This window comes from Mauremys reevesii, linkage group 16 (assembly GCF_016161935.1).
Source record: "Mauremys reevesii isolate NIE-2019 linkage group 16, ASM1616193v1, whole genome shotgun sequence".
In the NCBI taxonomy this organism is placed as follows: domain Eukaryota; kingdom Metazoa; phylum Chordata; order Testudines; family Geoemydidae; genus Mauremys; species Mauremys reevesii.
The window spans coordinates 22065143-22085359 of record NC_052638.1 but is presented as its reverse complement, the minus strand read 5'-3'; the positions used below and the strand labels follow the sequence as shown (position 1 = coordinate 22085359).

At 40.6% G+C, this 20217-nt stretch overlaps 1 long non-coding RNA gene across 4 annotated transcripts in view; it reads right to left on the bottom strand.

The window, feature by feature from the left end:
• LOC120384245 overlaps positions 1-20217 on the bottom strand; it is a 300429-nt gene that overhangs the window by 122140 nt on the left and 158072 nt on the right. For all 4 annotated transcript variants that reach the window (XR_005588706.1, XR_005588707.1, XR_005588709.1 and 1 more), the window contains one exon: positions 18234-18445. This is a non-coding gene — a long non-coding RNA (uncharacterized LOC120384245). The remainder of the gene's footprint in view (positions 1-18233; positions 18446-20217) is intronic.

Genomic DNA, 20217 nt, shown 5'->3' with positions numbered 1-20217 from the left:
AAAGTGTGCTGTTTATGTGAGAAGGTAAGAGACAGCATGATCCCAGCTTAGAGGTACCACACCCATAAAGCCAACTCATCTTGCTGACAAACAGAGGCTGCACATGTACTTAAGTGATAGGATCAGCATATTTGGCCCACCTACTTCATTCTGGGCATGCTGGTAATAGCATCAAGCAGGAGGAAGGCCAGTATTCAGCTTTACCATTACAGTAGATTGAAAAATAAAATCTAGACCCTTTATGTGATTTTGTTTTCCTATTAAAAAAGTCAAATACTGAAAATGTTAATGAAATAGTTAACAACATTTTTAGTTTACCAAAACCCCTATTTTTGGTAAGTGAAAATCCTATAATATTTTTGATTTAAAAGTGAATGAATAAATTGCGGGGGGGGGGAGCATAAAATATCAAAAACTGTTTTTGTTTTTTTAATTAAAAAAATTTGAGAAATTTTCAACCAGTTCTAATGACATTTTAAAAATGACTCTTAATAAAGGCAGGAATAAGACAGTGAAAAGCATGAATTAACAGGAGCAGGTATGAACTACCATTGGGCAACAGCTATATAGATTCTGGTGGTTGGTTGACTCATCTGGCACAAGCATGGCAAAGGATTCCTTAATTCTCATCAAAATCAGCAAGTAGGATATAAAGCCAGGAGAACTCACCTGCCCATACCGGGTACTTTAAATTTATTAACATCAATTCAGTGTTCATGATGGCAAGACGAGACTTAGTCTTTTTGGTCAGCGAATAATAGGTCAGTCAAACAAGTACATAAAGTACATAAAGAAACATACGGCAGGACCTAACGTAATACACAGAGAAGTCTGTGTGTCGTTCATTTATAAATGGAAGTCATTATCTAATGATGGCTTTAACCTGTAGCATCAGAAACAAACAACATATGGCCTGGTTTGCTGTTGTACCAGATGTCCACAGTTGTATTTCCGATTGGCACAGCAAGAGTTCGCACTGTAGTCTCACATCCTTGAAATTTACTATTACTTTTATTACATAAAGGCTTTTTAACTGCACAGGTTTAATCAATTACTAAGTGACTGTTTTCAAACAACAGGCAAAAATCAAGCCCTAGTTTTACAAAAAAGACACACACACTTAAGGTATAATTTGCTTTAGACTCACTCGCATGCACACATACCTGATCTGTGGATATACTTGTTACAGATGCACTTATAAAAGCAGGTGCTTAAGTGTTTGCAGTCGTCTTCTTTTTAAATTTGGGCTCTGTTAACATTGCTGAGCTGTGTTTTTATAAGCTGGGAAGATACTGTAAGAATAAATAGCATAATTCCCAGTGGAACAAACGAATAAAACATTTCGCTTGTCACAGTGCTGGCATTTCATCACCTAGCAAGTTACATTGCATAAAGCAACATAATAATGTAACAGCTTGACATGTCAATATTACACTACATGCCTGCTGGCAATTTACAGTGATATAACTGATGAATTTTTTCTTTTAGTTAGGAAAGCAACTATCTGTTCATGAAGCAGCTCAGATGAAATATTTGGTGGAATGACATGTGGCAAATGCACTAAGTGTTTTCCAACTTTTTAGACTGCTGATTCAGGCTTGTTCACTGTGTCAGGTTGCAAACGGAATGGTTTACTCAGAGTGCAACACTTACTGAGATATTTGATTCAATCCATCTTGCAGCACGTAAGTAGATAAATTAAGGGAAAGCTATTAAGGACTACAGTGAGCTGACATCCAGAACAAGCTATGTGCTTTCGGGTCTGAAAGTAAGGCATGCTCTTTGCATTTTTAAATTTCAAACATCCAATGAAATCCTGCATTAGGCAAAACAACTAATCACTGCATACATCTACTACCCAACTAACAACAAACACACAACATCTATTGAAAGCAAATTTTCCCATTACAATAACAAAACCCACTTCCATATCACCTTATTGTCATGTACACTTACACACACACACACACACACACACACACACACACACACGGGGGCAGCTAACCAGTTGTTTTGGGTGGCACCTCTCTTCTGTGCTAGTCAATCTCTCACCTTTTCCTCTTCTCTCCAGGATTCTTACTTTCCAGGAACTCCTGATAGATCCTCATCTAAACAGGGAGACAAATACGTCTGTATTTTCTTCAGCTACTCACTCAGCCTCCGCCACTTTTCTGTTTACGTGCATTGCAAGGTCTCCCTGTCAACCAGAGTCCACCACCAGTGGGGTGTCTCCGCTATGGGGCAACTTCCTGCAGGTGCGGTGTGAATCAGCTGCTAGGTCACTGGCCCATAGGTAGTCCGACAAAGAGATATGCTTTTTTTGCAGGCTATCATCAAAGGAAATTGGTAGGTGTGATGGTGCCAAGTGGTGCAGGGAGAGGAGAGAGAAAAAAAAGAGTGAAGTAGAGGAGAGTTTTTATTCCTATGGAAGCGATGACTCCCTCCAAGCACATAAACATATTCAGGGTGACCTTTCAGGTTCTCTCAGCCTGACCACAGCTTAATGGCTCCAAACCTGCACCACCCACAACACCACCTTCCTCATTGGTCTAGGTAAGGCTGATAGGGATCCTCTATGGTGTTCCATTGGCAGCCTCAGTTGCACAGTGGGAGTCTTGGAGGGTCTTGTATCACACTCAGAGCATGAAATTCAAATGACACAAACTTCTGCTACAGATAAATCAATGTTGCTTGACTTGGGCCATCTAACTCTTACCCAGGAGGTTATATGAACTCTGTCACTTGTTGCATGTTGGAACTGAGATCCAATAAAAGGACAAAATTTTCTAAAGCGAGGTGCTTGCAACTGCATGCACTCATGTGCCTAACCTATGCATACCAATGTCTAGTGTATGTGCAAATTAGGAATTTGCACACATCTGGGCCTAAACAGATATGGTGCTTAGTAGGGTATGTGCAAGAAGGCTTACAAGTGGAAACATCTGGTCCCTAAGGTTATTTAAATATGAAGAACTCCAATGCTTTGCTATATAATTTTTGAACATACATATAAATCAATCAAGGAAACAATGGCCAATATTTTCTAGAGGAAAATATTAAAATCAAGCCTCTTGTTCTCTTGTGCATTTCATCTTGTGTCCCCATGCAGTGAAGAACCAGAACTCAGGGACCTAACAAATCAGTATCCTTCTGCAGCTGAAAAAGAACATCAGTAATAATCCAACACTGACCCATATGTTAAGAAAACCTGATAACCAGCCAAGCGCCTTTAAAAATAATCAATTTCATTAAAAGCCTTAAATGAGATTACTGAGTTTAATTACTATGCTACATTGTATTAATGTATACAGAGTGAATCCTTGATAGGCACATTAAAGGTTTCTTGCAATATTGAATAACATATTGAAATAAGAACAGAAAGTTAATGAATGAAATCCTATTGAAATGAGCCTTTTGAGTCAGATATCCAAAGGTATTTAGGTGCCTGGGGGGGATTTTAAAAAATGCCAAAGCACTTTAGTTGCCTAAATCAATGGGAGTTAGGTGCCTAACCTGTGTTATTTTTGAAAATCCCACCAAGCACCTCCTGGCATTTTTATGTGCCTAATGGTTTTGGAAATCTGGCTGTGTGTCTTAAAAAAATAAAACAAAAACAAACAATCATGTTATTTTTGGAAAATGTCATGGAAACTGTCTTGGTTTTATAAAGAATATCCTACAGATTTAAAACATCCTGCAAACAAACCATCAATACATGAACAGACGTAGTTTTTAAACAAACAGCAATTGCAGATTCATTTTTAACTAGATTGAGCAGCTGTTAACATTACTCTTCTGCATAAGAAATTATACGAAGCAACAGACAAGGGATAACTGATCTTATCTGAAGCAGACTGCGTACACACAATTTTGTTTCTTAGTAGTCAAAAAAAGTCTAGCTGAGTAAGGCAATATGCAGTTTTATTTCAGCCAGACATGCAGAACAATAATGTCAGGGGAATTAGAAGGAAGTCCTTTTAAGGTAAGAACTGATTTAAAAAAGTAATTCTACTGACAGTTTCCCTCAGCCTAAGAGCAACAAATGAGTGAAAACTTTTCACATATATTGGTTGGGGGATCTGAACATAGTAGATGTATATAAAAGTTCAAAGTCTACATTTTTGCATGCCATTATATGCTAGTTATTCTTTTTTAATAGAGGGCTGAATTCCAAAAGTCTTTCTGGACTTAAGGCAAAAGCCTCATCCCAGGACATAGGCCAAAAACATGTACTGTGAAACGTGTGTTTCAATAGAACTGCTCCACAATTGTTACTGCAGCCTTAGGCCTTATGGAAAAGTGTAATAGGAATTAATTCAGTAAGAGTCTATAGATGTGAAATATGGTACTTTAGACATTACATGAATAAACCTATAGAATTTGAATAGAGAATGAGAGCTTTCCTGTAGGTTTGTGACTATTGTGAGAGAAATTCTATAACAATATCCTAATTCTCTATAATGGTTAGGAGTCTAGAGATAGAATCCCTTTTCTTATTAAATGCTGTAAGACTTTTCCCATAAGGGCAGGGTCTCTGTACCCTCAGCTGCCGTTGTGTCCCACACCCCTATCTGCAGGTGAGGGCACGGATAGTGTCCAGAGTCAGATCCCCTGTGGTTACTGTGCCTTACCCACAAAGTCCCTTGTCTATTGGGGAGCTCTGAAGCCATGCGGGTTTGTGTTTGAATCCTTACATATGTGCTTCAAATCCTGCCCCTCTGCTGTATTCAAGGCTGTGGCACTAGATGCAAAATTTGCCCCTTAAAACACAGGGCCTGTCAACATAGCAATTGCCGTATTAGTTTGCCAATATCACATCTCCCACAACACAGGTCAGACAGCATCAGTGATGCATCTGCCTTGCAAGAATGAAAATTCAAGATCAGAGTATTAAGGACCAATGGTTTAAACATGGTCTGCTGGCTGTCATCACACAAAAGGTCTTTCCAAGCAATAAACATAAAATGGGTCCATCAGTGATTGCTATTCTAAAACAAAAGCAACTGAATGCCTTTTGCCAGATCTCTCCCCAGCTCCCAGTTGATCAGGGAACGGGACTTGCAGCATGATTTCCTTCAAAGTCATCCATCGTTGTACATATACAATGACATGAATTAGGCTGCAATACCTACAGGAATTGAAATACAATGCACAGATTGCAGGAGAGATTTTTACCATGCCTAAATAAATCACTTAGGAATATTTATTTGCAGTACAAGTCTGAAATTTTAGACATGCATAAATAAATATATTTTGTTTCATAAAGCCACTCATAAGAATCAAAGACTGGAGTTTTGTTCAGACCCAAAGTAACCACTTGATAAGCTGGGGAGGGCAGAATACCTTCCCACCCTATATGTACCAAGATGTTAATATCACAGCTAATAATTCCAGAGTTTTAATGATTCCCTCCCTTAATCTTTCCAGAAACAGTGACTATACTATGAATTATAGTATAGAAATTATACCTTTCACATAACGTGACACTGCCCCAGTTTGAGGTCAGCTGCAGGGAATTTGTTATTTAAGTAGTACAATATGGCAGTAGAAATATTGCACAATTTAGTATAATTAAACTTAACTATGTAATTAAGTACACTTAAACTGTATGGTCCCCAGGACAGGGACCTTGATATTTGGACAGTTCCTAGCATGTGCTGAGCACTACTGTAATTAAAAAACCTCTCAAACGTGTACTATATTTAAACTTAATACTATTTTGATGCCAAGGTTTAATAATGGCCCATATAAGTTTAAAAGTTACCTCTATAATTAAGCTAGAAGTGATTTGAAATTATACACACACTAATATATATTATATATATATATACACACACACACACACACACACACACACATACATACACACACACAAAATATAAATACTAAATATTTGTGCTATTTTACAACATTTCTTAAGTTTCTTGGGCTGGAGATGTGATTGAAATGTTCTCACAGCTATAGAACAACTAGCCTTATTCTACAGAAGAATCTCTTCAACAGGAGAGACAGTGCACTCCAATGCAGAACACACAAAGCCAGTGGTTAGGACACTCTCCTGAATGGTGGGAAACCCACGTTCAAATCCCTGCTCTAAATCAAGCAAAGGTGGGTTCTGAATCCAGGTCTCCCACATCCCAGGTGTGTGATAAAGGGGGTGGCACAACCACCACCATTTTGCTTGGAAGAGAAATGATGTGGCTTAGGTGCTCAGCTCTAAAAAAGGATTCACATCTCTGAATCTTGAGTGGAGAAAGGCATCTCCATCCAACCTGGACTTAAACAGCTCAGTCCCTTTGAGTGGTGGGCCTTAGGCCACACCCTCTGTGGCATTTCCTACTGGCTATCTCAGGCTGCTCAGCATGCTGGCTTTGCATATCCCATTCTTAGGCACCTAACTTACCCCATGCATTGTGTAGGGGAGTCTAGGCCCCTAACTCAGGACTGTCAATTCCACTAGGAGCCACGGTGCCTAAAAGCTAGGTACAACGCTGAGCGCTACCGCGTAATTCCTGCTTGTGAAGCCCACCCTAAGTGTCTCAAGTCAGGCATCCAAAATGTAAGACACCCATCATTAGAAAACAATAGGAAGCTTGTCACTAATGACATGCTAAGGTCACAGAGGGAGCCATTGCAAGAGCCAAGAATAGAACATAGGAGTCCCTGGCTTCCAGTCCTGTGCACCTACTGTACCATTCACCCAAGCCTCAATCTGTGTTACATTTGGTCTCATGACAACCAAGAATGCAATAATCCAGAATCAGTTTTACAGAATGATAAATCCTGCTGCAAGGCATCAAGGGACATCTGTCCAGCTGAAATCCTCTTAGAGCTGGACGTTCATTATTTCAAAGGAAGAAGCGAGTTTATGGAAAACAAATCAAACTATGCTGATCTTACAGAAATCTAAAGGCACCGATCAAATTCATGGAAGGAGGGGAATACATATGACATGGGTTACAAGTAGAAAAAAAAAGTGCCTACATGGTTTCCATACGACAGTGTTCTTCCAAACACAAGCTGAGAAAAATGGAAATCCATTATGCATCTTAGAGAAATTCTTGAATATATACTGCTGAACTAGAGATAAAGAAATAATTACTACAAACAGTAATATATTAAACTCTCTGCAGTAGAGAGTTGTCTAAAGTTATTTTAGTTTGAAGCTAAAACCAATTTGGGGATTATAAAAAGTGATTTCAGAGTGAAGCTGGAATGCAGCTTATCACTTATCCACACATTACAATCTCTACATACAAAATGTTAGTCTTCCCCCATATCTCAGCAAAAGTTTAGCAGCTAAGTATTGAGGTCTCATACAAGCTTACATGATTTTTTAACGAACTATTCTGCAGTCCATGTTTACCACCATATTGTGAAATATAAATAATCAAAGCTAAGCAACAGCTGTCAACATAAATGAGCACCACAGTGGGCTCAACTAAGGAAAGTTTATTTATAAACCACCTTCCTCTCCCCTGATCCTGGGCCAGCATACTAAAGAAAAGCCTAAGGGCTGCCCCTAAGTTATGCCAGATGCAGTAGCACCATAGGGACAGTTTTGCTGGCTGAAGCTCAGGCAAAGCACTACAGAGGCTGACGCACATGCTCCCTTCCGTACCCTGAGGAAATGGGTAACATAGAATTGAGGCAGCACAAAGCATCCAGATCTGGGGCAGAGGACCGAGCCCCTTATCCTTGCTTCCCCCTTTATTCCTGCAGAGCAGCTGATGAGTTGTTCCATGCAGCCGACTTCAGTTCAAAGTAGCCCTGTGTGCCTGTAATGAGAGCTCGAACTCAGCCAGTACACAGCAGCACAGCATACCAGCACTTCCTTCACGCTGTTCTCCAGAAACTAAGCTTCATTTAAAAAACTCCTGAAGTCTCTAACCATTATAGTTGTTGAGAGGTACACCTGGGGGCTCACATTTTGGGGGCTAAGTGACGAAGTGAGGTCTGGCTGTGTAGATATAATGGCCGATATAATGGCTTGGAGTTGCGAGCTTCCCCATACATCTCAGCTCAGATCCCGATGACCATACTTTAAGATGTCAGCATTACTAACTCACAACTCAAAGCACGTGAGTAAGGAACGAGGATCATCTTATGAAGATCTGGTTAGTTGTCAACAGCAGCTCATTTTGGTACCACCAATGCGTGGGTGAGGGAGATGCTGCCATTTTTTAAATTACCACTCGCTCAAGAAGGAGTGAGACCCTAGAAACCTAGAAGAGCTCAGCTAAGCATCCTTAAGGGGGAGTCTCACTAGGGGAAACAAAGCCCCACGAGCCCAGCCCATGGTGTATTCAAATCTCACTGCGGGAAGAAGCCTACTGTGTGCAACCTCTCATGCAGGTACAGCTGATTCTGCGGGTGGAGCTTAGAAGAGTATTACTGCCTTTTCTCTCCCTACCTTGACCCTTGCCCATACGACTTTGCTGTGAGATAAGGCTATGGGAATCAGTGCTGAATGGGATTGTTTGGCCCCACCTGTGGCCCTCCCATTCACTGCCTCCTCCAAGCCTCTCTGCACCATCATACAGGGCGATCCCCACAGAGCTGAGTGTGTGCAAAGGGGAGGAGTGGGGGCTGCATACTCTGAGCAGCTCACCACCATCCAGATGGAACTTTGTAGCTACGGATGGGGAGAGCTGGATTTCACCCCCTCGCTCACCAACTCATAGATTTCAGAATGGGTCTCTCAGCCATTCATGTGGATGAGTGTGGTTCTGCTGTGTGCAGCTTCACAGCTCAGCACAAAATGAAAGACAACCCACTTCAAAAGTGTGGGTACAAAACTAACCAAGACAAAAGAAAACAAGCATAAGAAATTAAAACAAGTCACTCTTACCCCTCCCTTCATTACACTGAATCCCCACAACTTCCAGAACAGGCTTTCCTTGTGTATTCAAATATGGGTAGATTTGCTTTCACTAAAACTCTTCTACTCCATTTGGCAACAGCCTGGGTCAGCACAGAGCTATATCCTCCTCAGTGCTGCTGAATATTCTTGCTGATGGAATGCTCACTGGAGCAGAGCCAGCACATCTAATTGCAAATTGAGCAAGTTCTGGCCAAATGATCCCTTTATTTTGCCAATAGCATAGACAAGGGTCAGCTCAGGAAGTTTATTTAGGTTCTAAAAGATTAGCCTTCTGCATGGTTTCAAGTATCTTATATTTCAGTCGACTGCCTGTAATAGTCAAACACTGGGATCATGGAAAGCAATGTTAGATCTCTCCCACCAAGGGCTACCATCAGTGTTTCATGTCCCATGCAGCTAAGAGCAGAGAAAACATCTGTAGCTGCAGCATTGTAGGATATGCAAGGAGGCTAAATCACCACCAGGTTTGCCAAACCAGCTTCCTTCTCAGTTTTCTCTCACCTCTGCCTCTACTGAAGCTGGTCAAAGTTCTCCAGTGGAACAGTTTTCTCTCTGAAAACGCTGATTTGACCAAACTGACGTGTTCCTGTGGAAAGTGTCAACTCCATCAAAATTTTTGGTCAAGCCTGCCTGCCTGGTTTCCTGCCAATTCATCTTGGGCTCCCCTGCTCCCAGGCAGCAAGGTGGCCAGCATAGCTCCCAGGTCTCCCTGCCTGCCCACATCCCCAACAATCCCACTGGCAGACAGCCCAAATTGGCCAAGGAGCAAACCCCAAAATTTTGGATTGACTTCACTCCTATGCAATTTCACTCCAGTGAAAAAAAACTTAAAAATGTTTGGCTTTTCATTGCAAAATATCAAAAAATTTCACAAGAGGGAATTTCTGTTTTTCAGTCAGCTCTAACCTCTACCTCCAGTTAGTGTGTTGTTAAGATCTATCAGAATGAAAAGATTTAGAACTACATGCATTGAGAAAATGCTCTTCAATGTTAATGCAGTTTTTAGACCATGTTTCTGACATACAAGATGAGTAAACTTGAGTAAACTAATTGCACAGATCTTGAGGCAAACCACTAAACACTGTTTATAATAGACTCCGAATTTAACAGAGAACTAACAAGGACTGCTTTCCCCAAGTCCATTGAGCAGATTTCCATTTCTGTTTTCTCTAATTGCTTTGGCTTCTTGGGCACTTTTCTACTATAGCAGGTGGAAAAGAAGCTCTCAAAAACCTTTAAAACTAGAGATGATCGAATTGTGCATGTAACTGGTCTATGTGACCCCATGTTCCTATCACTGTTACCCTCATCCTCCATGCCCCATTTCCTCTCATTCTTATAGCTGTATGCTGCATCCGGTCTTAGAGATTGGGAACTTTTTAGGGCCAGGTTTGTTTCTCACTTATATTTGTACTGTGACTAGCACAATGAGGCCTAAATTCTCATTGGAACATATAAACTTTACAGTTATTCAAATACAGTAACTCCTCACTTAACGGTGTAGTTATGTTCCTGAAAAATGCAACTTTAAGTGAAACAATGTTAAACGAATTCAATTTTCCCATAGGATTTAATGTAAATGCGGGGGGTTAGGTTCCAAGGAAATTTTTGGGGGGGCAGACAAAAGGCATTATATACTGTACAGTACTGCACTGTGGTTGGGAAGTGACTCTGGCTTACCTCACACAGGCACAGCCCGATGCAGGCAAGGATGCTAGGAAGCACCTTTGTAGCAGCAGCGGCAGCTTCCCCAGAGAAGAACAGGCACCGACTTTGCCGGGAATGCTCCAGGCCCATCTCTTCCTGTCCCCGCTCCACTCCAGGCCCACCTCTTCCCACCCCTACTCCACCTCCTCTCTGGAGCAGCCACGTCCCTCCCACCTCCAAAGTCCTAAGCGCCACCAAACAGCTGTTTGGCGGCACTTAGGACTTTCTGGGAGGGAGGGGGAGGAGCGGAGACGTGGCGCTTCCCTGCTCCTGCCCTTCCCTCACAGAAAGTCCTAAGTGGGGGAAGCACTGGGAGGGAGCGGGAGGAGGCAGAGATGTGGAATTTGTGCAATGCTCCCTTGTAAAGTTGCTGCTCTGCCACAGAATCTTACAAGCAGGCAGCCAAATGATGTTATAAGGGAGCATTGCACAACTTTAAATGAGCATGTTCCCTAATTGAGCAGGGACGTAACATTGAAACAATGTTGAGCGGGACGTTAAATAAGGAGTTACTGTAAGTAATGACCATTACCAAAAAGATATACCTGAGAAAATGGGTTAGAACCCTCCTCCTCCTCAATTTCTATCAGGGCTGCCCATAGGATTCAGGGGGCCTGGGGCAAAGCTGGGGAGCTGTGGCGCTTGTACTTACCCGGCGGCGGTCTGGGTCTTTGGCGGCGGGGGGCCCTTCAGTCGTTCCACGTCTTTGGCAGCACCGAAGGGCCCCCCTGCTGCTGAAATGCCACCAAAGATCCAGACTGCCACCAGGCCAGGGTTCGCGAGGCTCCTGTGGGGCCCAGGGCAAATTGCCCCACTTGCCCCCGACCCCCCCACGAGCAGCCCTGATTTCTATACAGTCAGCTCTAAAATTGTCCAGCAGCAAAGTTAAGTTTGTAGCCATAAGTTTAACTATTCAGATCACCTCAATTTGTATGTGACATGACCCAGTAACCTGAGTGAGGGCAAACAGATCAAGAGAGACAGAAAACTTGTAGCTCATCTGAGTGATCTGTTGACCATTCAACATAAAACAGTGTTTAGAAAGAAGCTTAAACATTCACTTTAACACTGGCTGAGGCTCTGATGCAATACTGACTTCAACAGAGCTATGTTGATTTACACCAGCTGAGGATCAGGCTCTAAAAGTCTGTATAACCGTGGCTGTTTCCAAACAAGCATACTCCACCAGCTTGTCTTCACACTTCCTGCATAATCTAATTGCCTTCCAAGTCACACAACAGTTCCCAGCATTCTTTGAGGCAGACTATTTGCTTAGTCCCAGAGGAAAATATGCTTTCTTCTGGATTTTCAGCAGCGCTGCCTTGACAGGTAACAAAGTGACAAAACTGCAAAACTATGCCAGGCTGGCAGACATGGCACCTGTTATGCAGGAAATCTGCGTCAAACCCAAATTTAGACTGGAGTGAAGACTAGAGGTATGTCCTCCATAATGCCTAAAGCACATACTGCAAATCAGTGACTAATGAAATGGGACATCAGGTATTATTTTTGCCAAAATATATTTTCAGCTACATCTGTGTGAAGCATCCTGACTATTTGATTTTGGAAAAGGCAGTACAGATGTTAAGCACAATGTCTAAATATTCTCAAAGTGCTAATACTGAAGTCCATCTGCAATTTTATCTCCGATCAAAGTCCTTTTATTTCTAACCCTAATTTTTTAACAGCTCCACCACAGTAATGTACCAGTGCCGGTTTTAACTGCTTGGGATGAGACACAGAGACTTCTGGATGTCTGCTTCCTTTATCGATATATTATTCTAAGTTATCTGTGTGCATATTTAACTTCCCCCCAAAATTTTCAGAGTGCAGTTGTGTACTTACCCTTGTTTACAAAATACTGTCCTGGCATGCACACATCATGGGCCTGTAATTTGGTGTGCAAATAAAGGCAAAATGTGGACTCTGGTGTTTGGAACTTTTGCTTTTATAATACTGATTCTTTTCCTGGTAGAAAGAAAATGCTTCATTAAAGAACAAAACAAGAGATTATTGGGTGAATTTAATGAAAGCTGCTGATTGGACGTCTTCCATCTACCCTAAGAAAGAGGTGAGAGCAATATTATATGTGCTGAAGTGTTCCCTGATCCAGCCCTACACCGCTGGGAGTGGGAATAGCTCAGACTCCATGCCCATTCAGATCCTTGACCTTTCTGCTTGGAACTAAAAGGTGATATACTACTAATTTTTTTTTATTACAAATTCAGAACCATCACATCCTGTGCAAGTAAGTATAATTATCATAGGCACCATGGTTCCATCATCTTCTCCCAGGAGTAGCAATCTACTTTCCTAGTACTATACCAATTATATTACCAGCTGAGAGTCCACCTCTTAAGAATCTATTTTCTGGACATCACATTTAATATTTCCAAACAAGGCCCTCTGAAATAAATATTGGCTCTACAATGGACAACTGCAGAAACTTATAAAAATGCATTGTAAGGAACTATGAAAGCCATATTGAAGTAGCTAGCAGTATGGTGGCATCAGTACAGGGGCTAAGGCATGAAAACTGTTCTAGTGAACACTACGACTGCAAACTGTTATTTTTCATAGCAATTACTCCTCCAATTTTAGTTCCTAAGAGTTGACAGAAAAATGAAGCTTACTTGTCCTAAGTGCCTGCTGAGCTGCCCAGTAGAGATACATTTCAACTGTACAAAATAATTCTGGACCTCTAACTTAAAACATTTCCTGCAGTTTGCCTCTCCACTTCTACATTTTACAGCCATTAACAACCGTCAGGCAGTACTGGAAAGTGGATGAGCAAATGGGCTTCTGCTGAAATCTGAAATCCAAGGTCTCCAAGTTGGTTAAGTCCCCCAAAGAAAAGGAGGAGGGAATTGTTTATATGTCTACTGAGATCCTGATACCCTCGTTCGGGTTAATAGTTCCTTACTCCGTGACTCTTCAATGGGACACTGATGGTGCAAGGAACTATTCAACATGAGCAAAAGGTGTCAGCATACCCTGCTCTGAGAAGTTTTGGTGCACCTGTGTAACAATCACTATATTAATTTTACAATTTGCTATTATCAAACATCTAGAAGTGAAATAGAAAGTCATGAATACTACCCTGAAAAATTCTAATCCATTAAAATAATATACAGTGCATAAGTCTTCAAAGAGCTTTATAAATAAAGATCTACAGAGCATGGAATGGAATTACAGTTTTTGCATGTTTCTGGCTATCCAATATTGGGCATCACTGAGCAATTGCAGGTTTCAAGTAGAAATGCTTTAATAAATTAATTTTATCTATTGAAATCTTCAGAATACATGGCAGAGGCATTCTGAAATATTTTTCATTGTCTAGATAACTATGTGAAACCTTCCCCCACCGCCCGTCAGCAACATTTTTGTAGCAAAAGAGTTTTAAAGTGTCAAATTTTAATCAGTTTGGTTGTATTTTGTGGATACATCCTCTAGCATATTTTGTGGTTATTTTCATAATATTTCAGGGGAAAGTGGTTTTTTGCTTATGGAAAAATTCTAAGCTACATGGATGCAAAGTATAATTTTTATACCGTATTTTTGAACACTCTAAAGCCCATATTTGAAAATTCATTTATGCCCCACATGCTTTTGTGTTTAACAATAATGCAAGGTTCATACTGGCTTACTTGTGACATTTTGGGATTTTGATCTTTTTTGTATTTATTAATTCTGACTTGTCTGTTGCAATAAACTAGTTTAACTTCATTTTATCAATGGCTTTCTTGTAGAATATTAGCTGAACGATTTATATGAAGAATAAAATTTAGCTTCTGAAAGCTGAAAACAAGATGCATTTTGCAAAATTTATATTTGAATTGTTCCTCTATTTTCCCCTTCCCCCCTCCCACAACTAACCACAGATAAGATGCTGCTAAAAATCACTTTAACAGTGTGGTAAAGTAACCTAAACAAAAAAAAAAGGGGGGGGGGGAGAGGTAGAGAAGGGTGAGAGGGAATGTCACATTTCCTTCAATTGATATAGTGCCACAAAAAACACTGGCACGGGGTACATGCAAGATGAACTTAGCATTTGCATTGTTTGCAATGACAAAGGTATGTCTTTGTGCACCATCTGTGCATTTCACTTCAAAGCTCTCTGCATCACACAACAGCTTCAGTCGAACCTGAAATAAGTGATGCAAAAGTACAGCTCAAGGGAAAGTAGAAAGAAAAAATTTACTTGATCAGCATGAGAGCTAGTGGTTTTTATTTTGGTAAGCATTAGTGATCAAAGTAGTCTTGGACCTCTCTCAAACAGCTCTCTTATGCTGACCATTTGCTTCTTATGTTTTGATGTCTTGCTCATCACAAAAAAAGGAAGGGAATAAAATCTGACTGTAAAGGATACCTTAATTTACAATCTTGCAAGTCCTCATGTATTATTATAAAGGCTTTAATTTCCTTTCTGCGGAGTTGGCAGTATAAGATCTACATGTGGTGCACCATGGATCTATCAAGGCATTATAGTTTCCATAGTTTACTAGTCTGTAACCAGTGTGACTGTATTTACAGTTAGCAGTTTGGGTTATATACTGTACTAGTTTCCACTGCATTATATGGGTCACTTTCAAACTGGAAAAAAAAATACAGTGGACTATGCGGAATTCCATAAAATTTACCACTATTCTGTCAATTCAAATCCCTATATTAATATTTGAAATTCTATAAAACTTGGAAGCACATTATTTCTGAAATCATTATGTAGCCAACTCAAAAGGAGAGGGAGTCATTAGTACGATTTGAGCACAGGAACATTAAAAAGTACATTAGGTCTCAAAAGCATTTCACATCCGTCAAGTCCTGAATGTGGCCATTGGAAGAGAGATGGAGGTGGAGCAGGAGATTATCATAATTCACCCCTGTGAAAGTAGCTGCAACATAAAGAAGAGAAATCTTTATTATGCAGCTCACAAGAGGTTTGCCCATAAGCCTGCTTCTAGTGAAGGGAGAGAATAGCACATTGGAAAATTAAGTTCATTCTTATTAATTCTTCATTCTTCTCAAGAATTAACAGCAGAGCTCATCCATGGTGCTGAACGCAAATCTTTCTAGGGATCTTAGAGAAAAAGATGCCTAAAAAGAAACCTGAGTGTGTTGGAAATGTGCTTACCCTGTTCCTTGTGCCTGAAGCATGAATAATTGATCTTGTTTTACTGTTGTCAGCTGCACTGTTTGTTATGAGACGTTTATGCATTGTACTTGTTCTGCTTCCTTACCTAAAAAGGGCTGGTCTTGCAATGCTCACATATATAAGTAATCCTTACTCACGTGCGCAATCCCATTGCTTTCCATGGGAGTGTTCACAAGTGGAAAGATTGCAAGATCCAGCTCAGATTTTCAGTGGATTAATCATTGTTCACTCACATTGCAGTGAATGGCAATACACTTTTCCATTTGGGAATTGAACAGTCTTCCAGGGTTATCTACAAAATGTCCAATATGTATTATCAAGGACATGACGGACACTGCATTGGGCTCTGGCCCTAGAAACTCTTCAGACTACAATGCCCAATTTCATTTATTTGCAGGCTAGAGGCTTTTCATGCTGTCTGCACTTAAAATGAAAAATGTGTTCCCCATGCAACTGTCATTTTCACTAGGAAGTCTGTTATCTTGCATTAACTGAGTTTGATACCTCTCTGGATAAACACCTGTATTCTATTTAGAACCTTCCACTTTATTTTCACAAAGCATTAGCAGAGTCATGGACCTCAAGGTTCTCATTGATGCATGTGGTTTATTAAAAGGGGGAGCTGGCTTTGTGGGAGTCAGGTACCGTGCAAAGCTCCCAGTCAGTCTGGACTTTCTTTGGCCATGCTTTAATTCTAAGGTTTGCAGGTGAGTCTTGCTAGAGCTTGCACAGGTGACTATAGACAGATCCAGACATTATTTCCAAAACATATTTTTATTTTAAATGGTGATTTACTAGCTACCTGGTGTTTATACAATAGGATCATCAATGGAATAATTAAGAAGCTGAAGACTAGTTGTGGACCTGAGCTGGAATTCTCAACCCAAACATGCCTGAGAACTGAAAGGGAAGTCAAAATCCAGGACATCAAACCCCTTGTCTTCCTTCAGGGTAGCGAGACAGAAGAAGGGATGAGGTCCAAATTCACTCATAGCAAAATACAGCAGCAAAGCAAAGAAACGATGGCAGTGGATTTGAATTCCTTTTGCCACTGGCTGATACAGGAGAGGACCGTGTCCATGCAGAATAGTGCTTGGACCCCTATACAGGAGTACGGAACACCAGGAAGCAATGTGCAGGGAACTGAAGTGGCCTAGTTTAGAGTACTGCCGGCCCCCCCCACAATGATTTTATGGTGAAAGCTTATACAATGCACAAAGCTACCCAGGTAGATGTTACTCAGGGGTACTCCAAGAGAGTCAGTAATTATGCCAATAGCATGTTTATTTCAATGCCAACATAAGGGTTGCTTTCTCGCTAGCATGCCCACTGACAATGTCATCGCCAACTTTATCCCTCCCTGTCTTGTCTTTCCTTGTCTCCACACCAGTGAGCAGATGAACTGGTAAGCCTGCATCTCTCCTTCATTTACAAGACACCTGCTCAGATGATCAGAACTCCCACATTTACAAGAGAACACTATACCAGGAAGCCAAGCACTGATCAAGGAATCCTCCCTGAATAACCCAGTAACATTGGATAGCTGGTAGGCTCACAAAGCAGCAGATCCACTGGTCTCACCCCAGCCAATGCCATTTCCAAAAATCTCTACTTTGTCAAACCCCTGAATCTTCCCCATCACATTGACTGCAATGTGGAGCCATAGCAGTTCCGCTGCAGGTGTAAGGGGAAGGATTTGCCCCTCCTTGAATAGTGAGAAAACTCACACGTAAAGGGATTGCAGAGTCCACTATGCATACATCTGTAGGTAACCCTTGTTCTCAATTATTAACGACTGTTGAGGCCCATTAGGGTAAAGATCAAGTATTTTACTTAATTGGCCATTATGTAAAAAAAAAATCCTATGATACTAAAGTAGTGTCTCAACTTCACTAGCAATTTTTCAAGTCAAGGCACCCACCCACTTCCCTTGTAAAAACTCACTTAAATTGTGATGCCCATAAGAAATGAGTTAATGAAATTAAAAGCCTCCAAATTATTCCCTTATCTCGGTTTCCAGATATGTCCTGTTATCTCTGTATCTGATTCTTAGAGTATTTCTGAATCTTGTACAGCACCAAGCACAATTGCAGATCTTATTTGATAACTGCAACAATGATTTGAGCAACTACTATAGATGGTAAATACTAATGATCTTAGTATAATTTTACACCAGTTCAAGCACTGTGAAATCTGAAACAAACAATTAAAGTTCAGAGGATGTTTTGATGTGCAAGTTTCACAAAACAGGTTAGTTTGCAGAAGTGATTTGCAGGATGAGAGGCAGAGTCATGCTTCACACATGTTGTTCAGGGGACTCTCCCAAGATAAGGGATGACACAAGTTGCATGAAGTCACGAGTGGGGAAGGTAGAAATGGAAGCTTGGAGGTCAAGTTGTAACTAAGGGAAGAGATGTATAAAGGAGCAACTTTGGGAATGCTTTGAAAGTAAAGAGACTGCTGTAGGTGTTTTTAAATAATGGAACCCACCTTTGAGTCATTGGAATCATTGGCCGGGCTTGTCATTGCTCCTCAAAGAGGCAATCCTGTAGTGGTATTCCCAGGACCATAACCACAATGTTACACAAGGCTTGTCCCTCCTCTTGGGTATTTGGACACTTCCCACAGGCAATTCCATGCTTAAAAGTGTTACCTTTTCATCCTCTCTCTTCTCTTAGAGGTTTTTGATATATTTTCTATATCTGAAAAGATATTGAGAACAGAAATTTATTAAGAAAGCATGCACTTAAATCCTAAGACATAATGAAACAGTGACAGTCACATGTTTTGGAAAGTCCACGTACCAGTTAGTTAAACCACTTGGAAAGCATCAGAGGTGAGTGAATAATTCATAACAGACCTGTCTGTTCACAAATAGTCCATGAGCAGATTTCCATTTTCTTGAATTTATTTATTGGAAATCATTCACCAAAACCCCTCTGTGATTAATTTGAGGTCTGGAGACTGTTCATGAGCAATTTATCCAAAATAGTTAGTATTCAAGCAGTATTGTGTAAATTAGATTGGACACCTAGGTCACATGACATTTTGTGTGTGTTCTTTATTACTATTTAGATTGTGAACCAAAGTTTGTGTGATAGTTAACTGGGATTAGAATGAGGCCCAAAGTTTACTATCATTTTAAGATGCACCATATTTCCTGCATGCCAAAGAAAGATAATTCCTTAGCGCAGCTCAAACCATAACATTGAACTGGTACAGAATACAGAGAGAATCTCTCTAAAGAGGATACACAACCAACACCATGAACTGCAAGTTAGGAAGGGCTTTGAATATGTAACCAGTATTGAACATGGACAAGGCTGGGATGGATTTTACTAGAATCATTATGCTAAGTGTGGAACATGGAAATCTCACTGTGACAACCAGTAACCACTGATATAAGATTGCTCTCAGACAGTGGTTTTAGTTACTGTACTTGCAAATGTACTGGCAGGAAATAACTTCAGATGACACAGGCATACTATCTTTAGCTCAGTTTGGGAGATGGGTGATGCTTATATATTGTCAGTTACTAAATTTGCTTGTCCATTAGGTTCCTAATACTGGGGACACATTTTAGTTGCCTTATTCCTTGAGTATGTTGAGAAGAATTTGGGTTCATAGTCTCATGCTTGTGTTTGTAGATGGTCACTAGCAAGCATCTCCACAATCTAAGTATAGCAATGCAACTACTTTCAGAGAATGCAAGAACTTCTAATACACACGGCTGGTTGAAGACTAGACCCTTGGCAGAAGGCTTTCAAAGGGATTTTCAAAGGGTACATACAGAGAGCTTTCAATTTGGAGTGCAAGTAAAACCAGAGATGAGCAAACTCGTAGTCAACACATGATGGTTGTATTTCACCTTTTTTATATTACATGTCCAAACATTTACTGGGATTTAAATTCATAATAGAGAAGAACATAAGTCAGGCACTGAGTTGGATCAGCCTTGCAAAATGTTATTAAATATAGAAGCCCCAGCACAAAACCTACTCACTGACCCTTCCTTTAAATCATAGAATAGAAAAAACAAACAAATGAAAACAAAACTAATCCTATTTTATTGGCTCATATGGTACATGTCCCAGGCAAATCCAGTCTTGCAAGACTCCATTGCAGGCTACTTCACCCCTCAATAAAATCCTTCCTTTATCAGTCTGGTGGAACTGATCTGGAGAAGGTAAGGAGAGATAGAGGAGACAAGGGAAAATAATAAGGATAAGGATAAATCCAATTTTCAAGAGTGACATACCCTAACTGCCTATGCTTACACTGCAAAAAACAAAACCAACCAACCCACCCACCCCATGACAATGAGACTCAATGGCCAGGCCAACTGACTTGGGTTCACACTACAGGCCTAAAAAATAACCATGTAGATGTTCCTGCACTGGCTGGAGTCCAGGCTCTTAGACCCATCCTCCTTGCTGGGTCTTAGAGCCTGGGCTCCAGTCCAAGTTGAAATGTC